This window comes from Delphinapterus leucas, chromosome 13 (assembly GCF_059928025.1).
Source record: "Delphinapterus leucas isolate spDelLeu-1000000601 "Yukka" chromosome 13, BTC_Dleu_Yukka2, whole genome shotgun sequence".
Taxonomy (NCBI): Eukaryota; Metazoa; Chordata; class Mammalia; order Artiodactyla; family Monodontidae; genus Delphinapterus; species Delphinapterus leucas.
Genome location: NC_143141.1, coordinates 28,059,590 through 28,077,230, shown reverse-complemented (window position 1 = coordinate 28,077,230; position 17,641 = coordinate 28,059,590). Strand labels below are relative to the sequence as shown.

Sequence of the window (17,641 nt, the reverse complement as noted above, 5' to 3'; positions counted from 1 at the left end):
ATATGGGCTCACATTTTGTGCAAAAAGTTAAAACTGACCTAATAATATCACTGAAATTAACTTGAAGGCTAGATAGTAATAAATGTCCACTCAATGAAGTGGAAATTGTGTTATATTGTAATAAATCAATAAATACTACTATATGGGATATAGTATTTTAAAAGCCTGGGAATTGTGTATTTTTCCACGGCATGCAAAGGGACTTTCATCTTCTAACATAAAGAGAAAAGTAGGGGCTTCCCTGGTGGCGCAGTGGTTGAGAGTCTGCCTGCCGATGCAGGGGACACGGGTTTGTGCCCTGGTCCGGGAGGATCCCACATGCCGTGGAGCGGCTGGGCCCGTGAGCCATGGCCGCTGAGCCTGTACGTCCAGAGCCTGTGCTCTGCAATGGGAGAGGCCACAACAGTGAGAGGCCCGCATACCGCAAAAAAAAAAAAAAAAGAGAGAGAGAAAAGTATATCCAAATCTTCCAAGTCTCAGATTTAGGAGCTGGTCAAATTTAATCTCAGAAATATATATGTGTGTGTGTGTATACACACACACACACACACACACACACAGAGTATTTAGCAGCCTCAAAAATGTATATTGTAGAAAATATTAGAATAAATATATTAAGACAAATGGGTTATCATTTTCTAAGTTTATTAAAGGTTGTCAAAGTTGGGATTCTTGATCTATGGAGTCCATTTATGTTTTTTGGGAAGTCCAATTGTTTTTGTTAGGAATGGGTATGTAGCTTTTTAATTTTTTCAATAAGAATTAGAGTCACTAAAACGAGTAATGGTAATATGAAAATCCAAAACAAGAACCAGTGGAATGGGACTTCCCTGGTGGCACAGTGGTTAAGAATCCGCCTGCCAATGCAGGTGACATGGGGTTGAGCTCTGGTCCGGGAAGATCTCCCATGCCACGGAGCAACTAAGCCCATGTGCCACAACTACTGAGCCCCCATGCCACAATTACTGAAGCCCGCATGCCTAGAGCCCATGGTCTGCAACAAGAGAAGCCACCGCAATGAGAAGCCTGCGGACCACAACAAAGAGTAGCCTCCGCTCGCTGCAACTAGAGAAAGCCCACGCGCAACAACAAAGACCCAACGCAGCCAAAAATAAAGATAAAAAAAAAAAAGAACCAGTGGCGCATCATTTGGAAGATAAGAAAAACAAGAATGTTCAAGAAAATATACAAAAATAACTAGAAACATAGTCCTAAATTTGAGAAGTGCAGATTACTTCAAAAATATTTTGTACCTATTCTTGTGAGAGTAATTGTACCATTTACGTTTAATTAGTACCATTTTAATTAGTATCATTTAAAACTTAAATTCAGATACAGTTTTCAAGAGGGTAGTTATATGTTCATGCCCCTAAAGTCATATGACAAAGGGGGCTTCATGTGACCACTGAGGCACAGCCAGTCTGCTTAGAGACAGCTTGGGAGCCTCATATAAAGGTGATAGGTTTCTGCAGGTTTTTACTCTTTTTCTAAATACTTCTAAATGAATAGCATAATGCCAATTATTATCACATTAACTCATCAAATGCTAGTGGGTTTATCTTTCCTTTTTTAATGTGTCAATGTTGTTGATACCACTTTCCAGAGGAGATTGAGGAAAGATCAGTGATCGCAGCATAACTTTATGTAGGATGACTATGAGGGTCATGATTTAATACCATTTATCCTAAAGTAGAAAGTTTAAATATTTCATTGTGTCCTTTTTAGGAGTTTTCATAATCTTATGATGAACCATCATTTTAGTTTACAGATTTGTCAGAATTGGTTAAAGCTCTCTATTAACAGTGACCTTTCCCTCCTCCAACCCCTAAATAAACAAAAAACATATTTAAAAGCATTTCAAGGTAAGGCTTATTTTTCTTACAGATTAAATCACTTGACTAGGGTTTTACTGCTGAATATGTTCTATATTCTTCCTAATACCAAAACAAAAGTAAAACTGCAAATGATGAACATGGATTTTTTAACCAATCAGAGCCTATGTCAAAACTCACTAAAATAATGAATCTTACTGCAGGAAGGAAGCTAAAACGACCTGCTTCACTAAATGTAAAGTGGCAGAAGCATTTACATGTTGAAAGCAGTCTTCTTTCTACGGAATCTCAAAACTCACAAAAGAAAATCAAGCCCTAGGGTAATAGAATCAGAACAGGACACTAAACACACACAAACACATGCATGCATGCATGAACACACACACACACACACACACACACACACACACACACACCATAAGAATAAAAAAGAATTCTCAGGCACAATGTGAGGCAGAAAAAAAATTAAGCTAAAACAACACAACTGTTCTCATTAGTGAATTTATATAGAACCTCACTAACAAATATTATATTTGAATCTTGTTAGAATGACACTTGGAAATGAAAAACTGGAACCATATTGCCATATCGGATACTGTGTTTAATTCTGGTGAATATAATAAAAGGTTTTTTTGTTTGTCTCTTAAAAAATTTATATATTTGCTAAGTAAAATGCACAATGGTTAAAAGCCTGACCATCAAAAAACAAGTAGCTTGATCTGGAACCCAAGATTGCTTTGAAAGTAATTCTGACATATGTGTTCTGACATAATTTTATCTGATTAAACCTAATACTATTAATTTTAATATAAAAATAAAGGTAATAATTATTATAGGCCCACCATGTACTTCTTATGATCTCTGACTTTAAGTCAAGCTTCAAAGTAAATATTAATAATGAGGGCTTACACATAAGCAAACAGGTTTGAATAGTTTAAGTAATTTGCCCAAAATAATAAAACTATGACACAGCAAAGCTAGGTTGTAAACTAAGGAATGTCTTCGTTCCAAATTTTGCAATCTCTTCTATTAAATCATAATAACAGGTTAAATTATTAATGTTTGATTTTCTGAGGTACACGTATAAATTAGATAATCATTAGGTATAAAAGACTATTAATAAATGGCACTGTTTCAAAACTTTTTTACTTATCAGTGTCGGGAAAAGAAAATCACACTCTATTCAGTCAATATGGTTTGTACTCTAGGGGATTAGGGGCCATTTCTGTCTGGTTCAAAATTGTATCTGCAATGTAAAACACAGTGCTTAGTACCTAAGAGGTGCTGAGTATTTTTTTGAATAAATGAATGAATATTGGTGGGTTTTATTTAACACTAAAGTTAATTTTGCTATATTAGAAATTAATTCCTCTATGACCTGCCTTATATTATTGTGATATTTTAGGAACTTAGTAAACAAAGCAGAAAACAAATTGTTCAATAAGGAAACAAACTCTTTTATGTGGAGGGCGGCAGGGTTTTCGTTTGCTTTGAAAGTATTAAAACTCTATCTATATCTATATATAGAGAGAGAATTTTTTAAATGTATATATATATATATATATTTACTGATTAATACAATCAAATTGTAAAATGTAAATTCAGGACATACAAAAGGAATAAACTAGTGATATCATTAGTCATGTTGGACATCTACATTTTCATAATATTTAACTGGAGGAAACTCAAGAGCATGATCAAATGTGCACCATGCCAGTAATATTGAACTACCATGATTCTTGGGCAAAACAGCCCATCTTACTATTTCCTAAGAAGAGAAATGTGCTATGTGATTGAAAAACTACTTTTCACATGAGCATTGACTCGTAAAATGCATAAAGTATTAGTCAACATTCCAAAATGTTAAGGTTAATGCTTACTATTTGTATTAGTTTGCAAGGGCTGCCATAACAACATACCACCGACTAGGTGGCTTAAAGAAGACTAATTTATTTTTTCACTATCCTGGAGGCTAGAAGCCATGATCAATATATGGTCAGGTCTTATTTCTTCTGAGATCTCTTTCCTTGGCTTGCAAATAGCCACCTTCTCTCTGTGTCTTCACCTGGTCTTCCCTTTGTGCACATGTGCCCCTGGTGTCTCTCTGTATGTTATAATCTCCTCTTTTTATAAAGACACAAGTCAGAATAGATTAGGGCCCACCAAACCAGCCTCATTTTTAACTTAACTACCTCTTTAAAGACCCTACCTCCATATATAGTCATTTCCTGAGGTACTGGAGGTTAGGACTCGAACATATGAATTTGGAGGAACACAGTTCAGCTTATAACACTAGTACAAATATTACAATTAATTAAGTATAACTTGTTTAGGTAAGCAAGATTGGTTCATCTAGGAGATGACAACTGAATCCAGGTAAAAAGAAAAAGTCAAAAGTAAGCAAGACATAAAGGAGTGAAGACACTAAAACCCAAAATTTTTTTAAAAAGCAGAAAATAAAATTTTTAATTCTAATCAATGTGTTATTTTCTAAGCAATTCTAAAATTTTGCTTTCCTGCGTTGCCTGGATCATGAAACAACATTTTCAACCACCATTATTATTCTCTTTTAGAGAAAATTATTTAAGAAAATTGTCTCTGACAGCATTCAAAAATGTTGTTTATATATATATTTTTTACTTCAATCATATTTTAATCTTAGATTTATTTTTAGAGCCCACAATTATACATTTTAGGCAAAATGTAATATAAGATATGATGATCCTAAGACTACTGAATACTGGATTGTTACCAGATAAGACAACACTCCTTCTCCTGAGATTCTCAACAGAGAAAAACATCAAACATGAACAAAAACAAAAAGCAAAAGCATTTGATTATTAATTGGCCTTACACTCCTACTTCTCAATTCAGTAGGCTCTGTTAATAGGGTGCAACTTAAAAGGGATACCTGAATTGTCTCCGTGTGGCCCTAAGTATAGAGCCAACTGAAGACTAAGAGTGATAAGATAACAGAGTGGGTAAAAACAATGGGGAGGGAGGGCTTCCCTGGTGGCGCAGTGGTTAAGAATCCGCCTGCCAATGCAGGGGACACGGGTTCAAGCCCTGGTCCAGGAAGATCCCACATGCCACGGAGCAACTAAGCCCGTGCACCACAACTGCTGAGCGCCTGCGCCCTAGAGCCCGCGAGCCACAACTACTGAGCCCACGTGCCACAACTACTGAAGCCTGTGCACCTACAGCCTGTGCTCCACAACAAGAGAAGCCACCGCAATGAGAAGCCCGTGCACTGCAACGAACAGTAGCCCCCTCTTGCCGCAAGTAGAGAAAGCCTGCGTGCAGCAATGAAGACCCAACGCAGCCAAAAATAAATAAATAAATATTTTTTAAAAAATGGGGAGGGAGGTTCATATCTCCTACTATAAAGCATGGAATCCTCCACTGCTGACATCCAGCATCATGAAAGTACAGAGCCAACTACTTTTACCCTCCACGATGGTGACTGTTAGAAAACAAGGGCCACAAATTTTATGGTATTTGACATCTCAATAAACACATTGAAAATCACTTTGGGAATAGAATAATTCTCAGTGGCATATTTGAAAGATGGCTAGAAAATAAATATGAAAGGAGTTTTGATACAATTATAGTCAATATTAAGAAAACTAACACAGTACTGGACAAATAATTTCCCTGTCCACAAATATTATTATTCCATCCTCAACCTATTCTCACCATGCCTTTTCTTTCCTTTCTGTTCAGGAAATGCTTTGCACACATACATTTGATGTTGGATATTACTGTTAAGTTTGTCCCTTAAATTTTCAGACCTTTGTAAAAGTATTGACTTACTATTCTTGTTAGTTTTCCTTCAGGATGCTACATGTAACTTAAAAATCAATGGAATTATGGGTGTGTGTCTGTGTGTGTACAGAATGTCTTATTTTAGAGTCATTTTCTAGTTACTATATGTGTCAACCTACTCACAGTTATTAGGGACACTTAGTCCACTATGATACATGTTTTTATTTCTTTACAAAATAGTTTTTTTCACGTTTAATCAAAATTGCCAACTATCTGCATTTGCCTAATGATCTCCTGACAGGTGATGTGTTACCAGGAGGACAATGTAGAAGGTTAAGAAGGATGGAAAGCTATGAAACATTCTGTGCTTTTTAGGATATCCTTCTTTTGGCCCTGAAACCTGAAATTATGGCTAATATAATAACCACAGTAAGAAAAACTTTTAAACACTTTACTTGCCATTCAACGTAATATCATATATTAAGTTAAATATTATGCCCCCAATATTTTTCATTATTCAAAGAAAGAAGCTTGTAAAAATAAAAAGTGAAATATATAAATTAAAACAATAAACATATGCTTATCTCATCAGCAAAGCACATTGCCAAAAATAACACATTTTGATAGTTCAGTATTTAACTATATAAACTCTTATGAAAAATGTTTCAACATATAAGGAGCATAACAGAAATACTCTTTGCTAAAACTTTTTCCTTTACTATCAGTGCCATTTTTATGTGACTCAGGAAGATTATATTCCATATATTTACAATTAAATTCTATTCAATAAGAGAAAAATAATACTTAATGCATTTCATACAGACTATTGTTGCTAGAGTTTCTCAAGACCTAGACCTATGGGGTCATAATCCATGGATTCTAAAGTAAAATTACATTTTTATATGCTATATCGCCATCTAGCTCACTGCCTAGGTATTTACTCATTTATACATATTTGGAGGGAGGCGTACATGAGATTTTATATATCTCTGTGTGTTAAATGCATGACGTTATATATGCACAAAAACATATCGTGAGTATGCACCATGTATTTAAAAAATCAAGACATATACATATATTCAAATAGTACTTCATTTACTGCTGATGCTGTTAAATTTCTTTTTAAACAATTATCACTTATATCAGCAAAATACATTTCAATATTCACAGAGAGAGAGAGCCCCTAATATATGAGTCCATTCCAACATTCATAATTCACTGGATTACACCATTTTACAAATGGCATGACTGTGAAATTGGACTGGGTCTGCTTCACAAAATCTTGAATAAAAAAACCACGTAACTATGATGAACTAAAATTATTTCCTAAATAAAAGACTATAATCAAAGTATGTCAGTTACATATGGTTTTACTGATTTATTGAATACTAGTTATAATAGTATTATACACTTAGCTGGCATTTTCCCAGTAGAACAAGTTTTTTAGAAATTTGACTTGTGCTCATACTGAACACACACACACACAATTAATAGGGATGCACATACATTACAGCAAAGAGCAACGGTCATCTCCATGAAGATTTGTGTTACACACTAAATTATTCTGTTATTGTTGCAATAAACTAACAGGCCACCAGAAAATTCAGTGGCCTATCTAGCAAGCATTTATTCTTCTACTCATGGTCTGTTTAACAACTGGGTGACACTGCATCATATTTCAGTGAGCTCAACTTGGCTCTGGGATTTGAGTAGGGTTCAGATATATTCCACATGTGTTCGCATTCTCCGTGGGCAAGCACTACCCAGGGATATTACTTTCATGGTCGACCCAGGAGTAAAAGAGTTCAAGCCAAACCACACAAGAACCAACACCACTCACAGATCATTGAACAAACCAAGTCAAAGGCAAATCCCTAATCTGTGCAGAAGAAAAGCATACTATACCCCAAGGGATATGGAATAGTGGGTGAAAGCAAATAACATTATGAACTAATACATATACACAAAAATATGCTTTAAGGACTGATATAAATATAATTTTTCTGGTAAATTGAGTTATTTGTGTTAATAAACTTAGAACAATTTTAGATTTACAGAATTATTGTGAAGATAAAGAGTTCCCATATACCCCATGCCCAGTCCCCCATATTATTAAAATCTTATATTAGTATGATACATTTGTCACAATTAATATTGATATATTTTATTAACTGAAGTTCATGCTTTATTATGATTTCCTCATTTTTTTCTTAATGCCCCATTTCAGTTTCAGGATTTCATCCAGGATACCATCTTGCATCTAATAGTGTTGTTTCTTTAGAGTCCTCTTGTCTATGACAGTTTCTCAGACATTCCTTGGTTTTGATGATCTTAACAGTTTTGATTACTGTTCACCATTTTGTAGAATGTCTCTCAATTGGGATTTGTCTGACTTTTGTCCCATGATTAGACTGGGGTTGTGTATTTTTTGGAGGAAGATCTCAGAAGTAAAATGCCATCCTTAGCACATTGCTTCATGAGTATATACTGTCAATATGACACCATTTTTGATGCTAACCTTGTTCATGTAACTTGAGGTAGTGTTTATTAGGTTTCTCCACTGTCAAGTAACTTTCTTCCCTTTCCATACTGTACTCCTGAAAACAGTCACTATGCACAGCTCACACTTAAGCTGTGGGGAGTTAATCTGTACCTTCTGAAGGGTAGCATATCTACATAAATGGTTTTAAATTCTTCTGTGCAGGAAATTTGTCTATTATTCCTCATTTATTCAACCATTTCTTTATATCAACATGAATGCATGGATATTTTATACCTTATAATCTAAAAGTATTCTATTTTGTTTCTCAAATTGTGCCAGGTCTTTTGGCTGGCCCCTGTATCACTTTTGTATTTCTTCATCATTGTGTGTGTGTGTGTGTGTGTGTGTGTGTGTGTGTGTGTGTGTGTCACTTCCTTACTCTCTGGCACTACAAAATACTCTACAATCATCATACACATTTTCTGTCCCAGTCCTAGAAACAGCCATTTCTCCAAAGAGTACTGGTTGCATTTTGGAGAATGGTATTACGGAACAAGATCTGGCCATCAACTGTAGTTTTTGCTACTGGGTTTTGTTGACTTGAACTATTTTTGAGTATACAAATGTAAGTATCCATAGGAAGTTATACATTTAAAGATAAAAATTACTTATTAATGCAATATCTTCTCTTCCAACAGATTACATGCTTCTAAGAGTCAAAGAAAACTAACTTGGGGTACTATACACTTAGGAGAAGCACAGGGATAGAAATTTTGGGATATATTTCTAGAAAATGTGCATCTTTGCATATATGTGTGTGTATATAGACACACATATGGATATATTTTATATATGTACATATATGTATATAAACATATACATGGTAAAATAAAGATATACATATGTGTATATTACTATATAGGAGGGTGCAAAAGATAAAAGTTAAAATTGTTTCCAGATTCAACCTTGATCATTCCTTTATATAACAAAAATTTTTGGTCATTTTAACATGTAAATAACTTATAGAAAAGGGGATACATATAGATTAATATATATATATATCTGATTTCAATCTTTGTTAATAACTTCTCAGCAACCAATATAGACAATTTTGATAAAGATTATATGTGACCTTGAAAACCACATAAATTCAAGTTTCCAATTTCATCAGCTTTGCCCTGTATTTCAGCTAACTACTTTCTGGTTTCTCCTTCTGTCTTCCTTGGCCATGCTCTGATTCTCAGCCAAATCTATATACCTTAGATTGAAGATGATCAGTCAGATTTGTTTGTTCTGAGTATTTGTATGTGGTTATGACAAATACAGGATCATATATAAAGACATTATGTCTGAAGCCAGGCTTAGCCTCTGTTGGTGAGTCAACTTGGGTATAACAAGAGGAGTGGTCAAATGAAAACTACAATGAGGTATCACCTCACACCGGTCAGAATGGCCATCATCAAAAGTTCTACACACAAAAAATAAATGCTGGAGAGGGTGTGGAGAAAAGGGAATCCTCCTATACTGTTGGTGGGAATGTAAATTGGTACAACCACTATGGAGAACAGTATGGAAGTTCCTTAAAAGACTAAAAATAGAACTAACATGTGAGCCAGCAATCCCACTCCTGGGCATATATCTGGAGAAAACCATAATTCGAAAAGATACATGCACCCCAGTGTTCACTGCAGCACTATTTACAATAGTCAAGACATGGAAGCAACTTAAATGTCCACTGACAGAGGAATGGATAAAGATGTGGTATATATATACAATGGAATATTAGCCATAGAACAGAACAAAATTATGCCATTTGCAGCAACATGGATGGACCTAGAGATTATCATATTAAGTGAAGTCAGTCAGATAAAGACAAATATCATATGATATCACTTATATGTGGAATCTTAAAAAATGATACAAATTAACTTATTTACAAAACAGAAACAGACTCACAGGCTTTGAAAACTTATGCTTACCAAAGGAGAAACGTGGTGGGGTAGGGATAAATTAGGAGTTTGGGATTAACATATACACACTACTATATATAAAATAGATAACCAACAAGGACCTCCTGTATAGCACAGGGAACTCTACTCAATATTCTGTAATAACCTATATGGGAAAAGAATCTGAAAAAGAATGGATATATGTATTTGTATAACTGAATAGGTATACACCTGAGACTAATGCAACATTGTAAATCAACTATACTCCAGTATAAAAAATTAATTTTAAAAAAGAGGGGTAGTGAGGAATAGTTGGGTCTAGTGTTTAGCAAGGGTCAGTGGGAAATGTTCAGTTCTTCAGCATCTATTATATTACACGGTAGTTATGTTTGGGGTAAGTGGAGAAAAATATGAGCTTATTTTAGGGACTTAGATGTTTATTCCTCAATAACATGGTCATTGCTTTATCAAATAACAAAAGCATAACCCCAGGTTGTGGGCAGCATTGAATTCAAGAAACAGGAGTGTGAGCCATCACTAGGAAAGTAGCACCAGTGAAATTTAATTTACCTACCAAGTCTCAGACTATTTGGAAAAACAGTGTGTTAGAACACTGTTTCACATATAATAAATAATATGTACCTAGGGATTGTAAATTAAGGAAAACATGATCTTTCCACAGATAATTCATGTCTAATCCCGCTTACATAGCATTTAAATATGCATTATGTTCCCTACGTGTTACATTTGGTGTTATGCTATAAATTGTTAGCGAGAATTTTTCCTAAGTGCCTGGACAAATTAGAAAAAAAAACTACTTATTTTTGACTTGTCATTCAGATATTATTTAGTAAACCCTATATCTTAGTAAATAAATAGTTATTTACAAAGCAATCTGTGAGGGATACAAAAAAAAATAAGACATGGTCCCTGTTCTGTGAATTTCAATACCCAAGATACATTTTGGGGGGACTCTTAAAGCACAAACGTCTAAAATCATAACATATCAAGAAGTGTGAAATCTTGCTGATATACAAAAATATGAGAAAACCTAGATATGATGTTGCTAACCTAAAAATCCTTAAAATCTAAAATCAAAACTTGGAAAGAAAGGAAAGATCAACACAAATAGCAACTGTTTGCCAATAATTCTTTACTACATTGCCTTTAACTTTACATTCTTTTTATAATATTAAGTATCTTCTCTTTCCTATATGTCGATTGGTTTCTGCTAGAGACAGAGGATTTTTTATGGTATAATATAAGAACCTGTCAACTTTATGGGACAAGGAATTGAAACTTAATATCTTACATAGCACATGATGTGTCCAAGACAGCCTACATTGTTTTATTTAACAGACTTGCAATCAAGGAGTGGGGAGTGACATCAATGAAACTGTTAGCCTTGCTCCTTGATAGCAATGCAGATCTGTGTGGATACTCATTACTCTACTCTCAGGAAAGCCTAAGTGTTCCCACCTAGTGTCACTATACTTAGGCTCTCCATTTATTTAGTGTTTTGTAGCCAAGCTGTCCACAACATGAAACCTATAGTTGTCATACATTTGAAAGTACTTGTCACAAGATTAGTATTCAGAATTCAGTGGATCTGTACTTTCTTAATAGCACCAGGCAAACTGGAAAAAAAGACTGCAATTCTTTCTGGAGGTGACATCTAATATACACACCAAAATCTCCACACTGATGTGTTCTGTCTTCATAATTCTGTGGGTAATAAGGTACTACAGACTGCAGCCCTCTTCCATACTCAAGTTGTAGAACTCCATCATCTACTATGGTATCTAGTGACTTCCTTCACCATAGTAATTGTGCCTCATTTATCTTTATTTTGCCAGCATCTGGCATGGAGTATGACAAGAAGTGATTTTTCACAAATATTTATAGAATGCGATTGAATCAATAAACTTGAAAACAATGACCCAAATGCCCACAAAAGGAATTGCTTTAATTGGCCTGAGTTAACAGAAACAAGAAAAATCATAAAATCTTAAAACAACAATAAGAGCACAAAAAGTATGGATACAGTATATATGAAACTCTCTTAGCCAACACTGACAGTTTTTAAATTTTCTTATTTACAGGAGACAATAGTCCAGATAAGAAAAAATTAGAATTTACATATTTAATATTGGCAGATTTTACTTTTGTGTTTATTCTTGTGATACCCACAAGATACCCCCCAAAATCACTATACAGAGTAACTTGTTGAATAACTAAGGCACAGATCTGAATCACGATTATTCATCTACATGTTCCACTCAGTGAGTGGATAGAGCCAGCCATCTATCACCTGCATGTCAGCCAAGCTTTGTTACCTGTATAAGCAGGATGAATGGTGACTTCAGTAAGATCTACTGGATTCCTGTTACCTGACTTCATCCTGTCACACACTGTATTTTACTGTCGTTCTTATTTACCCACTACCTGAAGTTGGAGCAGTGAAACACTGTGTATATCACTTTAGCTTTTATTATTTTTAACATCTTTATTGGAGTATGATTGCTTTACAATGGTGTGTTAGTTTCTGCTGTATAACAAAGTGAATCAGCTATACATATACATATATCCCTATATCTTCTCCCTCTTGCACCTCCCTCCCACCCTCCCTATCCCACCTCTCAGAGGCAAATATAGTTTTGGTCATTGTTGGTAAGATGATAAGCATTGGTTTTATAGAATCATAAAAGTCATTTTTTTGGATCGATTTCATTTTGTGGTGAAAATAAATGCGTTAGTATTGTTTGGGAAACTGGGGCTTCTCAGGAATCTTAAAACTTGTCTATAAATGTGAATGTATAAATAAATTAATTTTGAATTAAATTTAAAGTTTCTTCTTTAAAATGTTTCTGAAAATTCTTCCAAAAAAATAGTCATGAAATATGAATGTCTCCATTTTTAAAAAGCAACAAAACAAAAAGAAAAAAATCCAAAGTTAAACTTTAAAACATATAAATTTTATTGAACATATTTTTGGAATAGTGCTTTAAACTCAGTAGATGACAGGTTGCTTATTTTATTTCAAAGGGAGTGAAACTAGTTTGGTTGGCTTTCAGAGCTTTTCAAATCCAGCACAAGAATTTGAAAACCTTTGTGTGTGTGTCTGCACATGTATATGTGACAGAAAGGGAAAAGGAGGCATTCTATCACAAAGAAAAATAAAATCATTAGGAAGGCACAGATTCACACAATTTAAAATGACAGAATCAGTTTACTGAGAGATTACAATTTAACATGCAATTGTAATGTGCTCACAAGTTTTCTGGGACCAAGCTTAGCCAGCCCTTTTAAAAAATCCTTAGCCTGTTCTTACTAGTGTTATACAAAATACTTAAAGGCTTTTGATTCATTTTCCTGATTAGTAAGTTAACTTTTCTTAAACGAAGCAGTAAATCCTACAATGTATATAAGCAAAAATAAAATTTCCCATGGATCTAAGAATTTGAAAAGTAAACAGCTTTATAATACAGTGGTTTTAGAAATAATGCTGTAAAAGTTAAAACTGAATGGTCTTTGCTTCAGTTGAGGCTTCACCTGATCTCTAAAATATGGGATATATCAAATTTTGGACATGGCTTAAGTATTGAAAGAATAGACTGAAGATGTATTTTAATAGAGTAGTATCTGAAAGGAGATGCAAAATGTATAAGATCGATAAGTGAGTTAGGGCAAATAATGCGAGGAACAATGTTGGAAAGAGTAAAAGATCATGAGAGTAAAGGCCTACATTGTTCAAGCTTAAAGTCATTTGCAACATTTCCTTGCCTTCAACTCACTTCAAGAATCATAAACTTGAAAGTGTCCTAATGGCTTCTGATTTTTGTGGAGTTCAAGAACAATAACCAAAAAAAAAAGTAGTGTATGATAAACCCCCTCAGAGTTTATCACAACTGAACCAGCAAAAGATTCAAACAGCTCCAGTCAGCAGCCCCTGGAGGTGCTGGAAGAGGAGTTAATGTTATGAACAGGATCATTGTCTTGTGGTTGCACTTGAAGTATAGCTTCTGCCTTTCATTTGGGTTAAGCAAGTGACCCTAAGTTCTGAAAAAAAAAATAACTACAGTTAGAATTAGAGACAGAGACAAAGAAGAAATATATACCAAGGCAGAGGAGAAAGAATGAGAAAATGAGAACGAATAAGGGGTATAAAGCTGCACTGTCCTATATGGTAACCATTAGCCATGTGAAGTTATTCAAATTTCAATTAATTAAAATTAAATAAAATTAAAAATTCACTTCCTCAGACTTGCTAGCCTCATTTCAGGTGCTCAGTATTTACACATGGCTACTCATTACCATATTGAACAGTGCAGATGGAGGGCATTTCCATCTTCTCAGAAAGTTATGGTTCAAAGGGCTAATATGGACAAAGAGGGAGAAATAAAAAGACAGCAGGGACATAATTAGAGGCTAAAATTAAGTGATAATAGAGAGAGAATGGGTTACAGTTAGAGGCAGACGTGGGAGAGAGAATACAAAAAGATGATACAAAGAATTCCTTTTATAACTTAAAAAAAAATTAAGACAGGGTAGAATATAGGAATAATAGGTGCAGAAAAAGTATAGAAGCCCACAATCACCTGAGTGGTTTATGATTTTTAAAAAATCCATAACTATCAACTCAGCATACATGATATTCAGACTTTAAGAAACTAACCACCAAAAAGACCAAAATAGGGTCACTGAATTTATAGTCTAAGCACCAAGATCATTTAAGGGTTTTTGTTTGACTTTTTAAAGCACATACAATTAACATTTCAGATTTGCTCGTCCTTCCTCTCTTCATTTGTATATGAAATAGAATAGCTGCCTTACTAGGTCAGGAAGTAAGTGGGTACATGTAAAGAAAAAAACAATAGATTGTGAAAAAATCATAGCAAAGAAAAACATTTTAAAATGTATATGTAAATTTTTACAATTTGAAGTCCTAATACTCAATTTTTTCTTTATTCTGAAAAATTGAATATGAATTTTATACAGAATATAGGTTATTAATTTTTAAATGAAAAAATTTTCAAAGATTAAGAAATTTAATGCAGAAATGAATGATAATGACCTGAATTTTATATAGGAAAAATGCACAATTTGGAAGAAAAATTCCATTAAAATCCAACTAGAGAATTTATCAAATAGGAGAGTTTGAGCAAAGAACTTAAAAGGAATATCTTCACTTTTCAGAAAATATTTAGATTTAATAACAATTTTTAAAAATTTACATTTACAATTTACATATTCATATTTAGAAACATTAAATAGAAAAAATATAGAAACAGGCTTTTAAATTGCATGTGGTCAATATTTAGTGATAATATTGACTGATAACCCAAATGGAAAAATTTACCTATATGTTCTCTTTTTATCTTGTGTTTTGAGAGAGTAGTTTACATTTACTCTACTGAAATAATCTAGAAAATAATCTTACTGAAATTTTCAAATTTTAAAGTCTCTGGAGAGAGAATAAAAAGAAAGAAAAACAGGATGATAATTGTCAGGTCCTTTACTTGGCAATAATAAACCATCCTTCTATGCATATAATTAGATCAGTTTTTGTGAATGCCATATCTTACACTTTCCTCCACTGTTTTGTATTTTCCACTACACAGGCCATTCACAGTCTCTACACTTTTTTGTCCAAAGAGATTTGATGCTTTTATATTCATCATTATGGAATTTCTCAAAAGAAGACATATAGATGGCCAAAAAGTACATGAAAAGATGATCAACATCACTAATTATCAGAGAAATGTAAAATCAATGGCCATCACCAAAAAGTCTACAAACAATAAATGCTGAAGAGGGTGTGGAGAAAAGGGAATCCTCCTACATTGTTGGTGGGAATGTAAGTTGGTACAACTACTATGGAGAACAGTATGGAAGTTCCTTAAAAAACTAAAAATAGAACTAATGTGTGAGCCAGCAATCCCACTCTTGGGCATATATCTGGAGAAAACCATAATTCGAAAAGATACATGCACCTCAGTGTTCGTTGCAGCACTATTTACACTAGTCAAGACAGGGAAGCAACTTAAATGTCCATTGACAGAGGAATGGATAAAGAAGATGTGGTACATGTATGCAATGGAATATTGCTCAGCTATAAAAAGGAACAAAATAATGCCATTTGCAGCAACATGGATGGACCTAGAGATTATCATACTAAGTGAAGTATGTCAGACAAAGACGAATATCATGTGATATCACTTATATAAGGAATCTAATTTTAAAAAAATGACACAAAATAACTTATTTACAAAGCAGAAACAGACTTACAGATATTGAAAACAGACTTATGTTTACCAAAGAGGAAAAATGGGGGGGGGGATAAATCAGGAGCTTGGGATTATCATACACACACTACTAAATATAAAATAGATAACTAACAAGGACCTCCTGTATAGCACAAGGAACTCTACTCAATATTTTGTGATAACCTATATGAGAGAAGAATTTGAAAAAGAATGAACATACGTATAACTGAATCAATCTGCTGTATACCTGAAACCAACACAACACTGTAAATTAACTATACTCCAATAAAATTTTTAAAAATTACTACTAAAAAAAATGAAGTCTCTGGGGAACTTCTAATTCTAAATCTGAAAAGGTTTTCAATCCTTATATAAATCAACTGACCTTTTTGCAAAATTTTTTGCTCCTCAGTTCTTATGTATTTGGAAACTTTATACCCATCTTGTAGTTTTTTTGTTTTGTTTTTTTTGTTTTTTGTTTTGCAGTACGCAGGCCTCTCACTGTTGTGGCCTCTCCCATTGCGGACACAGGCTCCGGACACGCAGGCTCAGCGGCCATGGCTCACGGGCGCAGCCGCTCCGCGGCATGTGGGATCTTCCCAGACCGGGGCACAAACCCCTGTCCCCAGCATTCGTAGGCAGACTCTCAACCACTGTGCCACCAGGGAAGCCCCATCATGTAGTTTTGAGACAGCTCTGGCTGCCTCCTCTCACTCTTCAAGAGTTCCTCTCCATGCTCCTTAAAGGCTAGGGTTCCCTAGCTTTCCCTTCGCTAGCCACTAACTGGCTGTTTCACTCTACTTGCCCTCCTCCCCTGATGCTATTATTCACTCTAGATGTTGATTACATCTCCAAGTATACTTCATGCTTAGAATAATTCTCTAGATTCTGACATGTATCTCAACTGCTTTCTAGATTTCTCTATTTACATCAGCGATTTTAGTGGTCACCACATTTTCATCCTACGTACCTGCTTTTCTTGTTCTTTCCTACCAATCCCAATTCCTCTCCTTCCTTTCCCTCTAGTTCTCTAACTGGGATCAATGCCCCTTCTTTGTGTGCCCGTACACATGGAATGGCCTACTTTGGGACTGCAGATAATTCCACTTCTGACATTCAGCATATTGTATTGTGTCATCATCTTAAACGCCTATGATACCCAGGGAGCACCATGAAGTAGAGAATGTTTTATTATATATATATATATTTTTAAAATTTCCAACCATTATGCAGTTCTTGGCATGAAAAGTTATCCAAAAAGATTTCATGAATGAATGAATGAAATCAGGATATGAAAATAAAACTAGATTTAATAAATACTTAACTACATGTTAGGCAATACTTCAC

The 17,641-nt window shown here is 34.4% G+C and overlaps 1 long non-coding RNA gene across 1 annotated transcript in view; it reads right to left on the bottom strand.

Annotated features, from left to right (window-relative positions):
• Positions 1-328: 328 nt before the first annotated feature.
• Positions 329-17,641, bottom strand: part of LOC149747713 (uncharacterized) — a 43,961-nt gene continuing 26,648 nt past the window's right edge. Inside the window, exons 1-2 of the long non-coding RNA XR_016395386.1 lie at positions 14,794-17,641; positions 329-14,087 (exon numbers count right to left, since the gene is read on the bottom strand). The exon at positions 14,794-17,641 is cut by the window's right edge and continues 26,648 nt beyond it. This is a non-coding gene — a long non-coding RNA (uncharacterized LOC149747713). The remainder of the gene's footprint in view (positions 14,088-14,793) is intronic.